Below are 13324 nucleotides of genomic sequence, written 5' to 3' on the forward strand. Positions count from 1 at the left end.
TTCAAGGTTTTGCTGTTTGACTTTGTTAGTGGATCATCACATATGATTCACGAATGAATTTTTAATTGAATCCAAGGTTCTTTATTCTTTTGCGAGTGATAGACTTCTGTTTTGGCTTCAACATAGATACGAGCCACTCTGCTGTTTGACTTTGCTTGTGTCCATATAATCGTAGATACTTTTAGATACTACCATCGTAATCTTATACTTTTACACTAGTTATTTTAGATTGAATTTGAATAAGTTTCTGAGATATATTTTTTAATATTTCAGGTCGAATTTGATGTCGTCAAATAACAATAATTATGCTGCAAGAAGTTGGATGTATGATGAAAGAATCGATCACACAACTAATGAAGTATCAAAAGAATTTTGCCAAGGATTGGAAAATTTTATGAGATTTGCAAAAAATCAAGCTTTATTTCTCGAGAAAGGCAAACTCTTTTGTCCATGTTTCAAATGCGAGAATGGCTTACCATTATTGTCCGAAGAGATCGTGTCCAGACATTTATATAATAGAGGGTTTATGCCTAATTATTGGGTTTGGATTTCTCATGGAGAAGAATACAATATTCTAGACGTTTTTATGCTAAAGTGCAAGACGTTTTGGTAATGTTTATATATTTTCTTTTTAAAATTTTGATAACATTTATGTTTTTTTTAAGATTTGCAGTATTTCTTACATTGTATAATGCTTTGCTTATAGGAGGCAAACAATGAAGACTCTTCCTTTATTGCTGTGATGAAAAAAACACACCAAAAATCTGACGGTACGTATGTTGATGAAAAAGCACGGCTAATTGCAGAAAAATTTGATGAACATGTGCAAGAGCGCTTGTCACAAATGGAGTCTTCCAATGGAGAAGTTTTGACAATAGCTAGTCTCAGCCTAGAGGAGAAAATGAAATCTATGTTAAGGTACTTTTATAGATTAAATTATGCATATTTAGATATTTTATATTGAGTTAAAATACATCTCATTGTTTATGTACTTGTATTTTTTATAGATTGTTGGAATGTCAAAACAAGGTCGTGTATTTGGACTTGGATCACTTCAAAATGGGGTTTCTATGCTTTTGGATGGTTCATCAGTTCCCTCACAGCCTATGGAAGAAGGAGTGGGAACGTTAGCCCACCGAGTTGAAGAACTTGAAAATGAATTGAGGAAGAGTCGTGATGAGAATTTACTCCTCGAGAAACGTCTCCAGACAATTGAAGACATCTACATTTCCACAAGTTCCGTTGGAGTTGCTCCTTGATTGAATTTGCTATGCTTTTTAATAGGGTTTTGTTTCGTTTCTTCATAATACTTTGGCTTTGGCTTTTATTTCTATTTCACATCACGTTATTTGATTTGGATTTTAGTTCAATTTCTATTTATTTACTTTAATTATGTAATAATATAATTATTTTTACAAGTCTTTTTTTCGTCCAAATTATTTTTACAAGTCATAAATAAAAAATAGTACCAAATCCTGATAGTAGAAGACATTTTCTTTTGTAATTAATTGTGAAAATTTTGACAATTTTAATTCCGTCTTAATGAGTGAAAATTTAGAACGTAATAACAGTAACAAAACATAACGGTTTTGAGACCATATTTAGTTGGTATTTCCTACCGATTGGCAACAATTTTTTGGTCATCGTATGTGACGGTTTGAGACTATATTTTTGTCGTAATGAGTGACATAATTAAAACGTTATGACAGTCACACAATATGACGGTTTTGCAACAATATTTGTAGTTGGTATTTGTGACTAACTGGTGACGAGTTTTTAGTCTTTATTTGTGACGGTTTATGACCAAAAAATTTGTCATAATAAATGAAAAAATATGACGGTCCTGAGACAGTTTTTTAGTTGGTAATTGTGACGAACAAGTGACATTTTATAAGTAACTAAATGCGACGTTTTTGAGACTATAGTTTTGTCGTAATTAGTGACGAAACTGAGACGTAGTATCAGTCGCACACTATGACGTTTTTGGGACACGAAATTTGGTAAGTAACTGAGACAATTTTAATACGTTTATGGATCGTTACATTTGGTGACCAAATTGCAACTCTCTTTAAACGTCACAATGGCTGTGACGTTTTAGTTACAAAAAAACGTTTGTGACACTTTTATTGCAACCATTCACAAATCGTTACTGATTCGTAACAATATTTTTATTGTGACGAAAAACTTATTATTATGACTATATATTTCGTCATAATAAAATCATTTTCTTGTAGTGAAAAAAAAAAAAAAAAAAAAAAAACTAACTATAACCCATAAAACATGGACCACAATGTATAACTTTTTTTTTTTTTTTGGACAAAGACCACAATGTATAACTAATCAACAAATTAATTTGGTAGAGCAGATGCACAGTGGTCAATGCTCCACTCCCCAATTTATTGGCCGAAAGGGATCCATTAAAGAGGTAGCCCCAAGTGGTACCTGTCTTTAAGACTTTAACCCAACCTCTACCTATATGCTTCTCTCCTCTCTTTCTCTTTGTCTTTAGCGTCACTTGATTTGGTGAATATGCTTCGTTTTAGTCTCCGCTTTTCACATGCTTATCTTGTTATGGGTTCTCTGTATGGGTCGGCATAATAACCTTTCCCAAAAAAACCAAACCGAACTGAATTGTAACCAGGTGATTCGGTTCGGTTTTGGTTTTCTTGAAAATCCGTTTGGTCACCTTTACTAAAAATATTCCGGTTTCGATTCGGTGTTTTTGACTTTTTAGTTTTTATATAATACTAGATTAGGACACGTCCAATGTCCGGGTTTCAATTTTTTAAATAAAATTAAACTTAACGAAAATATATATTGAAATTTTGTTGTAAGCTGAAACTATCTTTAGAAACAAATAGAGAAGTTTTCATTTAGAAAAAAGTTATTTATATATTCATTTTTTTATTCTTTAATACAACTAATATAATTTGTATATATATATATATATATATATATATATTATAATTATTGTAACATTTGTTACAATAATTTAAATTATAATCAATTACCAAAATGTTTTCTAATATTCATCATTTTTATTATTGCCAAATCTCAAAAAATGTGGTTTTCACAAAATGTTTTAGACGCAAACTACCGGTCAAACCGTCATCTTATTAACATACAGTTAAAAATTTACTATCTATTTTATTATTGAAAATGTGTTTTTTACATCCAATCATATTTTATCATGAAAGTACTTTCTTTACCACGTCCATCTACAACATGTGTATATGAACATATTAATCTAACTATATGTCTCATAAAAAACATATAGACACAAACATAATAAACACTTACATATTTGTCTGAAAAAATTAAAGTCACTCTTTAACGTTGCAGTGAGCGGTATACAAAAGATTTTTGAACCCTCACACAGATAAACCACCCGGTGATCGACGGTTTCAACAACGAAAGATCGAGAAAATATTCCATTCCTTCGGTATCCATTTTTTTCTATTTAATATGCACGTATATTATTCAGGTCTAACAATTATAGATAGAATTTATACACATAATAAGAATTGCATTATTGCTAGATAATACCGTAACTTGGCAATATGTAAATAAATATATTGATGCATATCATATTAGTATCCTAAATTGTAGACAATGGTTGTCATTATGCTAGATAATACCATAGCTTGGCAATATATAAATAAATATATTTATGCATATCATATTAGTATCCCGAATTGTAGACGATGGTTGTCATATTTTTAATGCGAGCAAAAAAATAACAATAACAATGGCAAACCATGCGTAGATACATATACAAACCAAAATAAGATTATCCAAAACAAAAAATGTCTTAAGAAAACAAATAATAAGAAGTAGATAATGTGACGTTTAAAGCTGTCGTCACGACAAAATGATTCAAAAACGATACGAAACGTTCTTGCTAGCAGGTTATATCCATAAATAACGATAATAAACATAGATCGCCAATCAACGGGACCTTCAAACATCGTTTATAGCGAGCCTAAGTAAACAACAAAATAAATGGCCCGACAGTTAGTTCAATAAATATGACTCAAAAAATAAAAGTTGCAAACGAAGAGTTTCACAACTTATGTAACTTACATCTCACAAATAACTTACAACTTATGTAACTTATGTAACTACTACATATCCTTACATTCTTAGGGCCATCGAAGTAACGATCGACTTTCCACCGCCTGAGTAACGCAACAATAACTCCACCACCGAACAAATAATAAGTATGATCGAAATCTAGAGGCTCTTGCTTCAGAGCCAAACATTCCAATACCTCATTACTACATCAACAAATCATGATAAGAAATTAAGTAATTATTCATTAAATGGTACAAATCTCTATATACATAAACATTTACTCACTCTTTGTCTCTGACTTTGAACGAGATCCTCATACCATTTACATCATTAGGATTAGAAGCAACATTCTCCAACACTCCAACATCGAAAATCGCTCAGACCAAGTCTAAAAAAAAAAGGAACAGTGTAACGAAATCTTAAGACAACATGCACAACACAACCACAATATATAACTACCAAAAATTAGAAATATATGCTTACCTAGATGTATCGATGTATCAGATGTATAAAGCAGATGTATCGATTACGTTACCGATAATATCGGAGAATGACGCAAAACGACGGAGAGTGATCGGAAAATCGATAATTCTCCTCACAACAGTGTACTTGAGAAAGCGAATCTTATACGGATGCGAGGTTACCTTCAAAGTGCTTGAGCTAAAAGCCACACCAAAATGGTTGATTGTTAACCATTCTTCCTCATCAATATACTCATCATAAAAGTTAGCGAATTTGGCCCCAACCACAGCCTCAATCATCATTTCCTTTTCAAAATAAAAAGTAGATCACTTATTACTGCTAAAGATTTAGACAAAACATATAGATAAAGAAAAAATCAAGAGATCACATTAAACAAACACCTCTTCGTCTGCTAAGATCAACCCTAAAGCTTTATGTGGTGGGGCAAGATGCACGGTGAACGAACTCACCACCTTAATGCGGATATGTCATCCGGTGATCGATGGATTGATCAACGTAAGACCATGGAAGTTCTCCATCTCTTCCTCTTCTTTTTTTTTTCTTTTTTTTTGTGATGTATTCTCAGAATTTTTTTGTTTTCCATACCTAAGATAGTGAGACTAATAAAAAAAATAAAAGAGAGGGTATAATAAAATTGAAACGGAAGATCGAGAAGCAAGTGGATAATACATTCATCATCATGAAAACTGTAAAAGACACTATAGACAACGTCAAATCGTAATCTTATTAGATATGAGATATCTTTACAAACAGGGAATTATTTTACTTATTTTTAATATTTTTAAAAATAATATTAGAAAACAATATAGTTAATCCTATAAAATCATTATCGTATAAGAATAAAATAAATAGAAACACAAAAGGGACAGATGATGATTACCTATACGCATCATCTATGTATCGAGAAACACGATAAAACAGATGTCGAGAGTTTCAAATCTCGGTAAGTAATAATGATAGCAAATACGGACACATTATATTCGCTTAACAATGAAATTTACATATATATATATATATATATTTATATATTTGTCTAATTTTTATTTTTGTTTAAAATGATGATGACGTGTGAACGACATCATGAAAGACGTGGCAACCACGTCATCAACGTCATCGACGGCGTGGCATCCATATCAGCATTAGAGACAAGATATGTGTGATTTCGCACGATTTGATAAGTTCGGGTATGAAATTTGAAATTTTTAAAAGGTTAGGTATGTATTGGTACAGAATAAACTATCATGCATGAATTGAACATTGCTGTTTAGGTTGGGTATGAAATGGCCGACTTTCCAAGAATGTCATATATGCTTTTTTTGAAAAGAAAAATGCAGCAATACAGACATGTAGATAGAGGATCATGCAAAACAGTTAAAAATTAGAGCGATATTTAATAGTGTTTAAAGATAGATCATACTAATCAAAACATTTTTGTTTTTCTTAATTAAATTTTAGTTAACTATTTTTGTTTAAATACAATCCTATATGGCATAATCTTGTTGGCTAATAAAAAAGGAGGTGAACAAAGGGATTCACCCCTAGGGGTGAACCTAAGATTTATCCATTTTTCATTCAAAATTTTTTATGTGTCAACAATTTTAGTGGTAAAGAAACTATGCAAATGTGAAAGTAAAGAGATATATACTTGGACGCAAATAAAAAGACATATAGTTGGCTTACTGTGTTTATAGAAATATTTTGTAGATGGTGGTAAAGAGCATAGTTAAACAGTAAAATATGATTTGGTGTAAAAACATGTTTTTAATGGTAAAATAGATGGTAGATTTGTAAATGACTTTAAATAAGTTGACGGTTTGACCGTTTGCATGTAAAACATTTTCTTAACAAGTTGTGGAATGATTTTTTTGGCGAGATTGCGTAACTACCTTTTTTTTTATTTCAACAAGAGGTATATATATAATTTATGAATTTTATATAAATACATATTTCTAGAAAGGAGAAAAAATGACAATATATAGAAGCAAGAGGTATATAAATTATTTTAAACTAAATACATAAAATATTCTACATTTTTTTAATGATGAAATGTGAAATTGATTAAGAAATATAAACTATATACAAATGAGTTTGATCAAAGACTATTTGCCTAAGAATCGACCAAAAGTAGAGCAAAAACAGAGGACCTACAACAGTCCAAAACAGAGCCAAAACGATCAAAAACAGGGCATGACACTTAAAGGCTTATCCTTGTTCTGAACCAAGCTTTCAGCATGCCTTGTAACTTCGTAGATTCAAAATAACGTAGAGACACTATACGGGCTTTGATTGTTTTCTCAATGAGTCGAGCAAGTTGGTCATGAGAGCGATAGCGTAGATTGTGCTTCCTCTCATTACGTTCCTTCCAGAGATAATATATTGTTGCCTAGAAAGCTAGCCTTAGAAGGATATGCGTATTACCTTCCGATGAGTGCGTCGTAAAGTAGTTTAGCGTTGCAGTCCCATCCGGGTCAGGCGCCGGTTCAATCAAGCTGCCGGTAACTTTTATCCATACCATGAATGAGTAAGGACAAGAAAAGAACAGATGGTCGCGCGACTCAACGGGCTCCGCGCAGAATAGACAAGGCTGAGCGTGTCCCCATTGTCCTGTCCGAGCTCCTGTTGATAGCCTATCTTTTATGGCTAGCCATGAGATGAATGCAAACAGGGGAACTCCTTGTGAAAACCAGACTACTTTGCTCCATGCCTTGGTATCACTACGGGTGCGAATCTGTTCCCATGTATGTGGTGCTGAAAACGTTGAACGGTATTCATTATGCAAATGGCGCCAAAGGACCACATCGTCTCCGGATCCCGGGATCGGAGTTGGTAAGCCATAGATGTGCTGCTTGATCTCCTCACACTTTCTGTCCCGACACCTTCTAAAGTTCCACGAGGACTCTGTAATTGCATCCGAGAATGTGGCAAACCGCTGCACACCAAGAGAACATATACCACCTTCCCCTACAATGTCCATCAAACGCCCCATAGAAAGCCATTTATCAAGCCAGAAAAAAGTTTTTTGGCCGTTCCGAATTTCATTCAGTATGAACTCTGCAGCTATAGGCCGAAGCTTTAAAAGTTTACGCCATTGCCAAGAGCCTAAGGTAGTCTCCTTCACATCCCAGAAAGTACCTTGACGGATCAAATAGTGACGGACCCAGGACACCCACAAGGAGTTCGAGCCAGAGACTATTTTCCAAACCAAATGAAGCCCAAAAACCCGAGAAACCTCATGTAATCTCCGTATCCCCAACCCTCCTTCTTTTAACGGGATACATACATCCTTCCAAGCAACTTTAGACCTGTTATGATTGTTAGGAGATCCACTCCAGAGAAACGCAGAACACATACCTTCTATTTCTTTGAAACACCGTTTGGGAAGGCAGAAAACCGAGGACCAGAAGTTGGTGATGCTTGCTATCACTGATTTTATTAGCTGTAGTCTTCCCGCATAGGATAGGTGCCGTGTAGTCCAATGAGACAGTCTATTCCGAATCTTCTCCAATAATGGCTCATAATCTGGCCTTGTCATAGATTTGGTAGTGAGCGGGAGTCCTAAGTAACGGGCAGGAAGCTCACAAACCGCCAAGCCAACATTGGAAGCCTCAGTTTCTAATTGGCGTTTCCCTTTACCCGCAGCAAAGAGAGAATATTTAGTCACATTAATAGTGAGACCAGACATTTGAGCAAACTCATCAAACACCATAAGAGTTCCCTGAAGTGACTGCAGCGACCCATCCGTGAATACCATAATATCATCAGCAAAACTTAAATGGGACATATTTAAAGCCTGACACTTCGGATGTATCCAGATACTTTTGTCACGGGAAGCTTTTGCTAGTAGTCCCGAGAGGACGTTGCTAGCGATCACATACAAATACGGGGATAGTGAACAGCCTTGTCGAAGGCCTCGAAAACTTTGGAAGAACCCCTCTAGTTCAACATTTATAGAAACTGGAAAGGACGCAGTAGAGAAACATTGGGATATCCAAAAGATGAACTGATCCGGGTATTGCATAGCTCTCAACGTTGCAATAATAAAAGGCCATTGCACCGTATCGAAAGCCTTAGATATGTCCAGCTTCAACGTGGAACGAGAGGAAATGGACTCCTTATGATAGTCTTTTACTAATTCTGTAGCCAATAGAACATTCTCCAGCAAGAGACGACCTTTAACAAAAGCACTCTGGTTCATTTCAATCGCCTCCGGAAGATGAGACTTGAGTCTTTGAGCGAGGATCTTAGAGCATCTCCAATGGTTACAACTCCATCATGGGTTCTCTGCATTTTATAAGAATAAATTTTAGCTTTTTTCAAACTTAAAACTTGCATAGGAACTCTTAAGTTTTGTGACCTCCAATGGTTAAAACTACTAATGGGGTTCTCTAAGAAAAAATTCAAATTTTGTAAAACAATACATGGTTTTTTTTTTGGTAAAAACAATACATGGTTTTACAATACATATTCACAAAAAGAAACAACTCTTGGTTGCACATGTTTTCTTTTACTCGTTTATTAATCAAAGAGTACAAGAATGTGAATTAACTATGCTTTGGTTTGGACAAGACAGTGAAACAAGAATGACACTTGCACAAGACCTTTGGTTCTGCCTCCTTGATCTCATCTCCTGCTTCATCCTATTGACCAAAGAGTTATAATCATGTCAATTACAGAACTTAGGGAACAATGATCAAAAAAACTTAAGAAGTATGCAACACAAACACAGAACAGAAGCACAAACATTGATTAGAGACAATTATATTCTATTAATCTAGTCAGACAAGAAATGCAATGCAAGACAATCATGAAACCAAATTCTAGCTTCAAGAAAAATTTCAAGAACAAAGATCTTGCTACGACAACATTTAGATGAAGCAATTAATGAGTAGAAGCATCTAATAATCAGTTATAGCATTGATTATGAACAATCAATCATTTGGCGAAAACCATGCTTTACAAACCCCAAATCATCAAAAGCTCAGTGACCATAGAAAGAATGAAATTGAAACCAATCATGTTAATTTTCTGGAAAAAAAAAGACATCAAAATCAGTCATGTTAAATTGAAACCAAGCGAAACCAGTGATCAAAAACAAGACAAAGCCAACAAATAGACTTTATCAAATTTGAATCTAGATTTCACAAAACCAGTGATCAATACACATAAGAACACGAACTAAAACTCAATAACGCTGCAACAATCTTGCATTTAAGAGAAACAACAACAATCATCTCTAACAAATCAATCCAAGCACCCAAAAAAGAGACTATTACAGACGATTTACACTGCTAGATCTTCCAAAACGAACTCTGAATTCTACAGATTATGAAGTGACGACCCAAACGCGAAGATCAACAACATATCAACAAATAAACGCAGAAAACGAGAAGAAAAAAAATCGACGATCAAAAGAGCAAAAAAAAACATTGTCGAAGTATGAGCAAGAGAGATCGGATCCGTACCTTAAGAATAGGGGATTTTCGAATTAGGGCTTTTGACTTCGAAGCGAAATGAGGGGAAGTGAGAAATTTTGGGGAGACGGCGTCGACTCATCGAAAACCATTAATCCAGCGTCAATCGATCGCCTTCGCGGGAGAGAGACACTCGGGTTTTTTTTTTTTGCCGATGGAAAACACGGAATTTTTTTTTTTTTTTTGTTAAAAAAGATGGTCCAATTAGAGTATGCCACGTGTACGGTTCTCTCAATTGCTCAAACCTCTCTTCAGAGAGTCGACTCTCTGCTTTAATATCAGTTTTGATTTATTTTTTTGCCAATTAGACAAGAGAACTCATCAAATTTTTTGAGAGAATCTCCCTTTGGAGATGCTCTTAGATATCACTTTGTATATTAGATTACAGCATGCTATAGGTCGAAAATATTCTACATTAGTTTTCACTAAAATTTATAATGTTAGATTTTATAATTTTACTCACATCTAACTATCCACATATATACTTTTAAACATTTAATCAAAATGTACTACCTCATTAATTAATTTTCAATCTTTATTAATTTTTATATTAAGATATTTTAGATAGAATTTGTAGAGTTGATCAGTATTTTTCATATTCAGAGTTTTGTATTAGAATATGGAATGAGTTTAATCACTAAAATTTACATACTTAGATGAAAAGAAAATAGATATAATAAATATGCGACAGGAAATAAACTAGTAAAATATGAGACAAAAATCATTGATGAAACTGCATACGCATCGTCAAAATTTTATGTTTTATAAAACAAAAAAACTAACAAAAAATCTTATGGACATATTTTTTCTTAATTATTAAGAATATTTTGAAAAAGTTTAGGTGAAATATGCGTATGGAAAGAAGAACCACTTTCGGTATCTATATATATAAATGTTGTGTTTACTAATTAAGGGATTCTCTTTAAGAGAGATAAATAGACATTGATGTGGTTGCAGATCATAGAATATTGTTGAGATGATAATGAAAATTATATGTATATGAATACTATTTAAGAATTAAAGTGAAAAAGAGAGGAAAAATACATAAGTGAAATGTTATCGGTTAAGATATAAGAAAAAAAGTCATAGTGGAAAATAAAATAAAATGGTAGGAAGATGAGAATAAAGTTGTATGTGTTTGGGGGATGTTTAATGATTAAATTATAATATTATTAATATTATCTTATTATCAGAAAATTATATTATCTCATTTTCTCTCTTAAAATGGAAAAATATGTTGACATTAACTAACATGATAAAGTTGGAATGAGCATTTCCTATAATGAAAAAATGGCATGTTGATAGTTGTAAGCTAAATATTGTTTTCTTCAGGTTAGGAAAGTTGAGCAAACCCTAAGTTTTTGAAGTTACTCGGATGAAATAAAAACTACTATTCGCCAATTCAAAGAAGTAGAAAAGATTTTTGGAAGGGAACAAAATAAATACTTTGATTTTGTATTGTAAGATGATGTAATAAAGAATATAGAAGTTCTGTGGTAACTTATAAGATGTTTGGAGGTTCAATTTTTAATTTGAGCATATAAGAATTTTTAGAATTTTAATATAATCACTAATTTGATTGAGAACCAATAATTATCATTGCAAAGAAGGGGACAATGAAAATAGTTTACCTTATATGATGTGGCTTCAAATACTACCATATGATGTTTTAGTCTTAATATTGTTTGAATTTTGTATTTGTAGAAAACATTCTTCTCAATAGTACGTAATTTGAAAGATTCAATCATTTTTTAGTATTCTATATATTATTATCAATACTAATATAGATATATTAGTATTTTGAAAACTATCATTAATAATCGTATATATTTCACTAAAAATTTTAGAACAAACCCATGTGTTCACATATTGTTCATAACATAGATCATATCAACGAGAATTGATGTGGAGAGACTATAAAAATGACGATGAATAAGGTTAAGATTGACTGGTGGTGAGCATGATTTTGATGTTTATAGCGAAGCTCACATAATCTGAATTTATACCTGGTGGGCTTATTGAATTCGGAGAGAGAAATGACTGAAGTGAAGTAAGGTTTTAGTAATGGTAAATAAGAGAGAGAATGAACTATTGAACACTTGTGGATTTCCGAAGTCGCCAATGTTGACCGATCTTTTCTCCTTTTTTACATTTTATTTAGTTGATTTCTCTCCTCGATGGTTTATGTGATTTGTGTTTTCAAAGAGAGTAACCTTTTATTATCTATTTTTTTAGTCTAAGATGGTCAAAGATGACTCGAGAAGTTTGAATTGTGCATGCATAGATAGCTTTTATATCCTTGATACTAACAACAATTCTGCATGCATAGACATAGCTAGCTTTTATATCTTTGATACCAACAATTCTCCAAACATAGCTATTATGAGAGTTTAAATTTCACATTGAAAATTTCTAATCCGTTTACTATAGACGCTTAAAAGTTTCTTTTCATACGGTAATAAAGTTAACACTAGAAAAGTTTTTTTTTTTAAATTGTATAATAAAGTAATATTTTTGAAATTCACATTCAAAATTTTATATTCAGTTTACTATAGACGCTTAAAAGTTCTCTTACATACTAACAAAACTGAGATTTAAAATTATTTTTGAAAAGTGGTATCATAGTAGACAAGTATTTTTTTTTTTTTTTCCTTTTTAACGTCTATTACATAGATAGTTGATCTAATCCTATTATGATGTTATTCAACTACTTGAAAAGCACAGCGAGGCTGTGTAAAACCTTAGTGCTGATATCCTCAAGGTATGAACTGTGTATATGAACTGTTTATATGATCTATGTCAAAGCTGTTTAGCTTTTATATTCCTTCAAAAACTTACAAAGTTAAGTAAATTCGTTCTCCTTGTATTCAATGGATAAGATCTTAAAGGAAGAGGTTATCAAAGACACAAAGCTTGATCTCGCGCATAATCTCAATGGTGTCAGATCTGCTATAACACAGCTGACAAATGATCTCCAGGAGGTGAGAACTGTTTATTTGCTTCTAGAAGCTTACTAAGGCACATTGACTTTTCAATCTATATTTGTTTATAGAATGTTTACATTTCTTGTAGTTTAAAGAGTTTCTCAAATCTTCAGAGGACAAGAAAACTGTGGAAGAGGCTTTCAAAATCTTGGAGAGTCTCTCTAAACAAGAAAAGGAGATACAGGAGAAGAAAAACATCTACTAGGACTCAAACTCCCCATGATTTCGCGGGAGAGAGGATTTCAAAAATCTTTAAAGAAAAATATACCAAACAAAAATCATAGTCAATTGCAATAACTTAAAAAAAAAAAA

The 13324-nt window shown here is 32.7% G+C and overlaps 1 long non-coding RNA gene across 3 annotated transcripts; it reads right to left on the bottom strand.

The window, feature by feature from the left end:
* Positions 1–3708: 3708 nt before the first annotated feature.
* LOC110230238 lies at positions 3709–5137 on the bottom strand. 3 transcript variants are annotated; one of them, XR_002333352.1, is made up of 5 exons: positions 4938–5137; positions 4558–4841; positions 4360–4462; positions 4139–4277; positions 3709–3982 (listed from the first exon to the last, which is right to left on the bottom strand). It is a non-coding gene; the product is annotated as an uncharacterized LOC110230238 (long non-coding RNA). The 3 variants fall into 3 exon arrangements; XR_002333351.1 differs by having other exon boundaries at positions 3750–4277; positions 4719–4841; XR_002333350.1 differs by having other exon boundaries at positions 3750–4277.
* Between the last annotated feature and the right edge of the window lie 8187 nt (positions 5138–13324).

This window comes from Arabidopsis lyrata (assembly GCF_000004255.2).
Source record: "Arabidopsis lyrata subsp. lyrata unplaced genomic scaffold ARALYscaffold_3, whole genome shotgun sequence".
Taxonomy (NCBI): domain Eukaryota; kingdom Viridiplantae; phylum Streptophyta; class Magnoliopsida; order Brassicales; family Brassicaceae; genus Arabidopsis; species Arabidopsis lyrata.